The sequence below is a fragment of the Saccopteryx bilineata genome, chromosome 8 (assembly GCF_036850765.1).
Source record: "Saccopteryx bilineata isolate mSacBil1 chromosome 8, mSacBil1_pri_phased_curated, whole genome shotgun sequence".
Taxonomy (NCBI): domain Eukaryota; kingdom Metazoa; phylum Chordata; class Mammalia; order Chiroptera; family Emballonuridae; genus Saccopteryx; species Saccopteryx bilineata.
The window spans coordinates 15,331,390-15,340,846 of NC_089497.1; the positions used below are offsets into that span (position 1 = coordinate 15,331,390).

The 9,457-nt window shown below is 35.1% G+C and overlaps 1 non-coding gene across 1 annotated transcript; it reads right to left on the minus strand.

Moving 5' to 3' along the window:
* Window positions 1-277: 277 nt before the first annotated feature.
* Window positions 278-353, minus strand: TRNAV-AAC (transfer RNA valine (anticodon AAC)). The gene has a single exon. It is a non-coding gene; the product is annotated as a tRNA-Val (tRNA).
* Between the last annotated feature and the right edge of the window lie 9,104 nt (window positions 354-9,457).

Consider the following 9,457-nt stretch of genomic DNA (forward strand, 5'->3'; position numbering starts at 1 on the left):
CAGTCAGACAGACTCCCGCATGCGCCCGACAGGGATCCACCTGGCACGCCCACCATGCGGCGATGCTCTGCCCACCAGGGGGCGATGCTCTGCCCATCCTGGGCTTCGCCATGTTGCGACCAGAGCCACTCTAGCACCTGAGGCAGAGGCCACAGAGCCATCCCCAGCACCCGGGCCATTTTTGCTCCAATGGAGCCTTGGCTGTGGGAGGGGAAGAGAGAGACAGAGAGGAAGGTGCGACGGAGGGGTGGAGAAGCAAATGGGCGCTTCTCCTGTGTGCCCTGGTCAGGAATCAAACCTGGGTCCTCTGCACGTTAGGCCGACGCTCTACCGCTGAGCCAACCGGCCAGGGCCAAGATTCAATTTCTTTAAAAGAAGGTAGTCCCAAACTTTCTCTCAGTTACCAAACCAGCTCAAGGTTCATAAAGATTTCTCCTTTTGCATATGTCTGCATAAGGATGACAGATGACATCTCATAGTCCACTGACTTGAAGCTAATAGGTGCATCCTCTATCCTCAATAATAATAAATGTATAATGGTGGGCATGGAATAATATATGTGTAATAAAAATTCCCATGTATAAACCAAACCTCAAAATTATTAGTACATAACTTCTACCAAATATAACTGTGGAGGCAGAACACAAACTCCTTCCCCTGAGACAGGCTCTGGTTCTGCTCTTGGTGATGGTGGAGTAGTTCCTTGTCAATATTCAACTGGCTACAATTAAGGTGGATAATAGAAGGATATCCAGAATTCTTAAAAATAGACAGTTAAACTAGGTTCAGGGGCCTTGAAATTCTTTAAAGGTACTTAGAGCAACAGGCTATTATGGGGCCATAATGGGGTTTCTTTTACAACAAAAATAATAATAATAAAATATCAATATTTTCATTCTAAAATACGTTTCAAAAATGTCTTTATGCAGTGACATCAGTGGTTACAATTTAAGATATATGTCATCCTAGTGAGAGATAATACTTCAGTGAGAGATTTAAGGCATTTTAAAATGTGTAATTTTGAAAGACTTAAGCAAATATAATGAACAGTACAAAATTGTTAAGCCTAATCCAAAGGGACCCGAAACATTGAAGACACGAACAAAGTCCGTCGATTACACACCAAAGCTTTATTGTCTAGCTTGGCCAAGCGGCGGCAACTCTGACAGAAATCTGAGGGAGAGCGCACTGGCCCTTTGTTCTACTTAGTTTTTATAGTTTTGCAAGTGGGAAGTACAGAAGCAAAAATTGCAATTAGGTGCCTTTTACTTACCACTATTGGTTATAGTCATATGTCCTTTAACATGATAGGACTATGTTCAATTTGCAAGCCATACATTATTTTAGAGAAAACAAAATTTACAAGTCAACACAATGGTAGAAAGATGTCTCTTTACATATTAAAAGGTATTCTTATATTCTCTAATGTTTATCCACCATCTCTGTCCAGAGTCACACACATTAACCACATGCATTCACATAGGAGAGGTAGTTTCCATGGGGACAAATACCCGCAAATGGCTCATTGCTATAAGAAAAGGTTTATTTTGGCTCTTCTCTTCCTGCACCTGGCTAGCCATTCACCCCTTTCCCCATGGGTGTGGTGGAATGTCAGGGAATCCATGTTTTCCTTCCCTTTGCATTTACAACACAATGCCAAGGGCCATCCTGACTATGCCAATCACACAGTACAGAGACTATTCTCACAATTTCTCTGCGCACCTTAACCCAAATTAATAAAATGTTCTTCAAGCCTCTTAAAATATTAACATTAACGCTGCAGCTTTTGGTACTTGACGACACCTGCGGCTGAAGTGCCGCAGTGGCTCCTCAAAAATAAGATATCACAAAATCTAAGTTTGTGTTATCTATGTTTCTGATTCTATGTTCAACAGATACTTGGCTTTGAACAAGAGACAAACATTTCTTAACTTAGTTTTGTGTTCTTTAAAATGCCGTTAACCGGTACAAGGAACAAATGAGATAATATGAATAAAAGTGTTTTGAGGATTATGAAATAGTTTGTCATAACAAACTATTATGACAGCAATCATTGAAGAGTACCTACTATAATAAAATATTATATTGTATCAAAGTATGTCAGAAGAAAAAAAATTACATAATTTGCTGAGCATGCTACCAAGTATTGCATATTGCTCAAGGGACATTTTTTATGAGAATTTGGCATTGCTATTCCCTAAATGTCAAATGGATCATTGTGGCTGCATTATAGATCATCATTATTTGGGGCATCTTTCATATATAATGAATATATATAATTGTTCTTCTTGAAGCAAAAATAAAGCCTTCTGGTTTCTTATGATTAAAAAGGATTATAATTTATTGTAGAAGTAAATTATCAAGGGTTGTGTGCCCTTTTTCAATAAGTCTTAAAAGCCCTGTTAATATATATATATATTTATATATGTATATTAATAGCTGGTGAACCATATAAAAACATACTGAACACTGGGAAAAATTTGGGGCTAGGCAAAACATGTCTATGCAAATACAGATGTCTGTGCTTCCCATTGTGCAGATGGATTTTTCCCTAATGCTCTTGGAATGAGCCCACAACATTCTGACACATACACCCATGGCTCCATCCCAGGACAATCTTGTTATTATCAAGAGCCAGTATCAAAACACTGGCATTAGATCAACAAAATAGAGAGAACAAAGCCAAATGTTTCACCACTTGGACAGCGAATGCCAGAGTTAAACAAAGAGTGAATGGTCAGTTTTCATCAAATGCAAGAAATTTTTTATTTAAACATTATATATGTGGGAATTATGGAGTATATCTGTGTATATCATATATATGTGTACATATACATGCATATAACATGCACTGTAACATATGTACATATATATTATATATATTCATGTATAGTTTTTACCATGAAAATATATTTCATTCCAACCTCTGTTTAATCTACACATACACAAAAATTAGAATTATTATTATCTGTTGTCTTTATTTCTTGATGTAGTATATATTAACACAGGTGAAGAAAGACATATGCCTTAATTCCCCTTATTACATAAGATGTAGCATAACATCACACCCTTTTGCAACTTGCTGTCTTCAGTCAATAATAGTATGTACATTAATACATATATTCCTTATTCTTTTTACAGGTACATAACTTCCAATTTATAATAATTTATAATTTATTTCACTAGCTCCTTCTCAGTAAACAATAACATTAAATGTAATTTAAGTTTCAAATACTTCAACAGAAAACTTCAACATGGTATTTTCTAAGAATGTAAGTAGACTCTTGGTTAACCTAGACCAGGGGTCCCCAAACTTTTTACACAGGGGGCCAGTTCACTGTCCCTCAGACCATTGGAGGGCCAGACTATTAAAAAAACTATGAACAAATCCCTATGCACACTGCACAGATCTTATTTTAAAGTAAAAAAACCAAAACGGGAACAAATACAATATTTAAAATAAAGAACAAGTAAATTTAAATCAACCAACTGACCAGTATTTCAATGGGAACTATGCTCCTCTCACTGACCACCAATGAAAGAGGTGCCCCTTCTGGAAGTGCGGCGGGGGCCGGATAAATGGCCTCAGGGGGCTGCATGTGGCCCGCGGGCCGTAGTTTGGGGACCCCTGACCTAGACAAACTTTGTCATTATTTTATGCATAGAAAATTCTAAAGACTCCACCAAAATAACAAAACATAATAAATAAACCTGTTAGATATAATCAACAAACTTTGTAAAGTTGCAGGACACAAATTAATATGCAAAAACAAAGAGCATTTCTATACACTAACAAGTTAATTATCTAGAAAGAGAAAAGAAGACATCTCATTTACAATAGCATAGAGAACAATAAAGTAAGTAGGAACAAATTAAACCAAGGAAGTGAAAGAACTCTATGCAGGAAACTATAACACAGTGATGATAAAAAACTTGAAGAAGTCATAAATAAATGAAAAAATATTTTATATGCATGGATTTGAAGAATTAATATTGTTAAAATGTTTATATTACCCAAAGCCATCTATAGATTCATTGCAATCCCTATTAATATTCCAATGTCATCTTCTTTGCAGAAAAAGAAATTCTAAAATTTGTATGGAAGCACCATCAATCCCAATTAGACAAAGTAGTCTTGAGAAAGAGGAACAAAACTAGAGTCATCACAATTCTTGATTTCAAACTTTATAATAAAGCTATAGTAATCAAAGTGGTACAGAACTGGCATAAATACATGCAATGGAATACAATCAAGAGTCAAAAATAAACCCATACGTATGTGTCAGCTAATATTGGACATGCAAGTTAGGAACACTTAATGAAGAAAATACATTTTTAAATAAATTATGCTGAGGAAATTGGGGTAGTCACATGCAAAAGAATGAAACCATACCTCTCACACTACTCAAAAATAAAAAAGGGAAAGAATTAACTCTAAGTGGATTTAAGAGTTACATGTGTCTTTATGTATCAATGTTTCTGAGTTTTGGAGGTATATACCCAGTAGAGGGATTGCTGGGTCATAAGGTAGTTTTTTTTTTCAGTTTTTTGAGGAACCACCATTGATGTCGCCCCATTAAAAAAATAAAATTATTTTAAAAAAGAGTTACATGTAAGACTTAAACTATAAAACTTCTAGAAGAGAACAAGAACTTCTTAACGTAGGTCTTGGCAATCAGTTTTGTGAATATGACAACTAAACCACAAGCAAGAAAGTAAAAAATAAACAAATGTGAGTACATCAAACTAAAAAGTTTCTGCACAACAAAAGCAATAATCAACAAAATAAAAAGGCAAGCTACTGGACAGGAGAAAATAGTTGCACACTGCATATCTAATAAAGAGTTAACATACAATATAAATAAGAAACAAATACAACTCAACAACTAAAAAATACATATATATAAATAATCCAATTAAAAGTAGGCAAAGAACCTGATATTCTTCCAACGGAGATATATGAATGGCCGATAGATACATTAAAAAGGTGTTTAGCCTCAGTAATTATTGGCATGTGTAAGTCTAAACCAGAGGGAGATATCACCTTATGCATATTATAATGACTATTATTTAAAAGACAAGAGAGAAATGCTGGTGAGGATGTGGAGAAAAGAGACACTTGCGCACTGTTGGTGGAAGTGGTAGTGCAGCCACTGTGGAAAACATTACAGAAGTTTCTCAAAAAATCAAAGAAAAGAAGTATCATCCAGCACATTTCTTCCTGGGTATATATCCAAAGGAAAATAAAACTCTATCACAAAAATGTCAAAAAGGTATCTGCACTCCTATGTTCATTGTTGCATTATATAAAATAGCCAAGACCTAAAAACAACCGAAGTGTTCATGGATAAAAGGATGGATAAAGAAAATGTGTGTGTGTGTGTGTGTGTGTGTGTGTGTGTATTCCATAACATAAATACATACATATGATGGAATGTTATTTAAAATAAAAGACATTCTGCTATTTGCAACAACATGAATGAAACTTTAGGGCATTGTGCTAAGTACAATAAATTAAACAGAGAAAGACAAATACTGTATGATATTAGCTGTATGTTTATTATTGAAAACAATAAATTCATAAGTACAGAAAACAGATGGGTGGCTGCAGAGGAGGGATTGGAGCATATGGTGGAGAAAAATTGGTGAAATTGGTCAAAATGCACAAAATTCCAGGTAAAGTTTTGGAGATATTATTTATAGCATGATGACCATAGTTAACAATGCACTGGCCCTAGCCAGTTGGCTCAGTGATAGAGCATTGGTCTGGTGTGTGGATGTCCCAGGTTTGATTTCCAGTCAGGGCACACAGGAGAAGTGGCCATCTGCTTCTTTACCATTTCCCTTACCCTTCTCTATCTCTATTTCTTTCTTCCCCTCCTGCAGCCATGGCTTGAGTGACTCCAGCTCATTGGAACCAGGTATTGAGGATGGCTCTATGGAGCCTCCACCTCACTAAACATGGCTCAGTTGAGAGCATGGCCTCAAATGGACAGAGCATAGACCCCAGATGGGGGTTTCCGGGTGGATACTTATCAGAACTCATATGGGCATCTGTCTTTCTGTCTCCCCTCCTCTCGCTTGAAAAAAAGTAAAAAGGAAAAAAAGAAAAGAACAATGCACTATTGGATATTTGAAAGATGTTAAGAGAATAAATAGATCTTAAAAGTTGTCATCACATGAAAAAAAATACAACTATGTGAGGTGATGATGTTAACTAAACATTGTGATAATCATTTTTCAATATATCATATATCAAATTATTATGTTGTACATCTAAGAATTAGAGACAAAATAAATAAAAATTAGAATTAAATTGTAAGCATAAATATTCTCCATCTTGAGATTTTTGAAATATTTTGTTATATTATTATATTTTTCAAGTTCTATGTAGAGAGGTATGACAGAAATATTATCTGTGCTATTTCTTCTTATATCTTCCATACCATTTGAAAATTATCATAAAAGTTCTTAGAAATTCATTATATTTTTTGAAATAGCAACACGAAATCTAATTCTACTATCATTCACACATATTTACATGCATTATTAAAATACCAAAGGTATTTGTTTTTATCAGCTCAGACTTCTATAACAAAATACCATAAACTCGGTGGCTTATAAACAACAATAATTCATTTTGTTTGTTTGTTTTTTGCTTTTTTTGTGTTTTTCTAAAGTGAGATGCAAGAGGTAGAGAGACAGACTCCCGCATGAGCCTGACTAGGATCCACCCGGAATGTGCACTAGGGGGCGATGCTCTGCCAATTTGGGGTGTTGCTCTGTTGCAACTGGAGCCATTCTAGTACCTGAGGAGGAGGCCATGGAGCCATCCTCAGCACCTGGGCCAATTTTGTTTGCTCCAGTGGAACCTTGGCTGCAGGAAGGGAAGAGAGAAAGAGAAGGAGGAGGAGGGAAGGGCAGAGAAGCAGATAGCCACTTCTCCTGTGTGCCCTGGCTGGAATCGAACCCAAGACTTCCACACGCTTGGCTAATGCTTTACCACTGAGCCAGCTGGCCAAGGCTAGTAACTCATTTATTATGGTTCTGGTGACTAGAAGTCCATGATCAAGGAACAAGCATTTTGGGTTCTGGTGAGACCCCTCTTCTGGGTTGCTGTCTGCTGAGTTCACATTTTACTTTCACATGGTTGAGATCACTCTCCAGACAGTTCTCTAGTGTCTCTTTTATAAGGGCTTTAATCTCATCAATGAGGGTTCCACATCTAAATACCATCATTTTGAGTATTAGTCTTCATTGTACAAATTTTGGAAAACATACGTATTCAGTCTACACAGCAGACACAAAAATAAAATACAACTAACAGTGGTTTTCAGCATTTAAAATATGCTCCTCAGATGCTTTTTATCAATTAAAAATTTTGATGTCATAGAAATAGGTACACATTTACTTAAAAATAAAAAGTTCAATAAATATAGAAATATAAAAATACTATAGTTTATGTCATTATTGTCTAGTTCACAGAATTACAGAAAAAAATGAATACAATCAGATATCCCAAAATAGAAAAATTTTAATTTTATAAAAAGAAATACCAGTGTACATGGATCATTCTCAAGAATTGACCATATGTTGGGCCACAAAAACAACATCAGCAAATTCAGAAAAATTGAAGTTGTACCAAGCATATTTTCTGATCATAAAGCCTTGAAACTAGAATTCAACTGCAAAAAAGAGGAAAAAAATTCCACAAAAATGTGGAAACTAAACAACATACTTTTAAAAAATGAATGGGTCAAAGAAGAAATAAGTGCAGAGATCAAAAGATATATACAGACTAATGAAAATGACAATACGACATATCAGAATCTATGGGATGCAGCAAAAGCAGTAGTAAGAGGGAAGTTCATATCACTTCAGGCATATATGAACAAACAAGAAAGAGCCCAAGTGAACCACTTAACTTCACACCTTAAGGAACTAGAAAAAGAAGAACAAAGAAAACCCAAAACCAGCCGAAGAAAGGAGATAATAAAAATCAGAGCAGAAATAAATTAATTAGAGAACAGAAAAACTGTAGAAAAAATTAATAGAACAAGGAGCTGGTTCTTTGAAAAGATCAACAAAATTGACAAACCCTTGGCAAGACTTACCAAGGAAAAAAGAGAAAGAACTCATATAAACAAAATCCAAAATGAAAGAGGAGAAATCACCACGGACACCGTAGATATACAAAGAATTATTGTAGAATACTATGAAAAACTTTATGCCACTAAATTCAACAACCTAGAAGAAATGGATAAATTCCTAGAACAATACAACCTTCCTAGACTGAGTCAAGAAGAAACAGAAAGCCTAAACAGACCTATTAGTAGAGAAGAAATAGAAAAAACCATTAAAAACCTCCCCAAAAATAAAAGTCCAGGCCCTGACGGCTATACCAGCGAATTTTATCAAACATTCAAAGAAGACTTGGTTCCTATTCTACTCAAAGTCTTCCAAAATATTGAAGAAGAAGCAATACTTCCAAACACATTTTATGAGGCCAACATAACCCTCATACCAAAACCAGGCAAGGATGGCACAAAAAAAGAAAACTACAGACCAATATCTCTAATGAATACAGATTCTAAAATACTAAACAAAATACTAGCAAATCGAATACAACAACATATTAAAAAAATAATACATCATGATCAAGTGGGATTCATCCCAGAATCTCAAGGATGGTTCAACATACGTAAAACGGTTAATGTAATACACCATATCAACAAAACAAAGAACAAAAACCACATGATCTTATCAATAGACGCAGAAAAGGCTTTTGATAAAATACAACACAATTTTATGTTTAAGACTCTCAACAAAATGGGTATAGAAGGAAAATATCTCAACATGATAAAGGCCATATATGATAAACCATCAGCTAACATCATATTAAATGGCACTAAACTGAAGGCTTTCCCCCTTAAATCAGGAACAAGATAGGGTTGTCCACTCTCTCCACTCTTATTTAATGTGGTACTAGAGGTTCTAGCCAGAGCAATCAGACAAGACAAAGAAATAAAAGGCATCCATATCAGAAAAGAAGAAGTAAAGGTATCACTTTTTGCAGACGATATGATCCTATACATTGAAAACCCCAAAGAATCCACAAAAAGACTACTAGAAACAATAAGCCAATACAGTAAGGTCGCAGGATACAAAATTAACATACAGAAGTCAATAGCCTTTCTATATGTCAACAATGAAACAATTGAGAACGAACTCAAAAGAATAATCCCCTTCATGATTGCAACAAAAAAATAAAATACTTAGGAATAAACATAACAAAGAATGTAAAGGACTTATATAATGAAAACTATAAACCATTGTTAAGGGAAATCGAAAAAGATATAATGAGATGGAAGAATATACCTTGTTCTTGGCTAGGAAGAATAAATATAATCAAGATGGCTATATTACCCAAAGCAATATACAAATTTAATGCAATTCC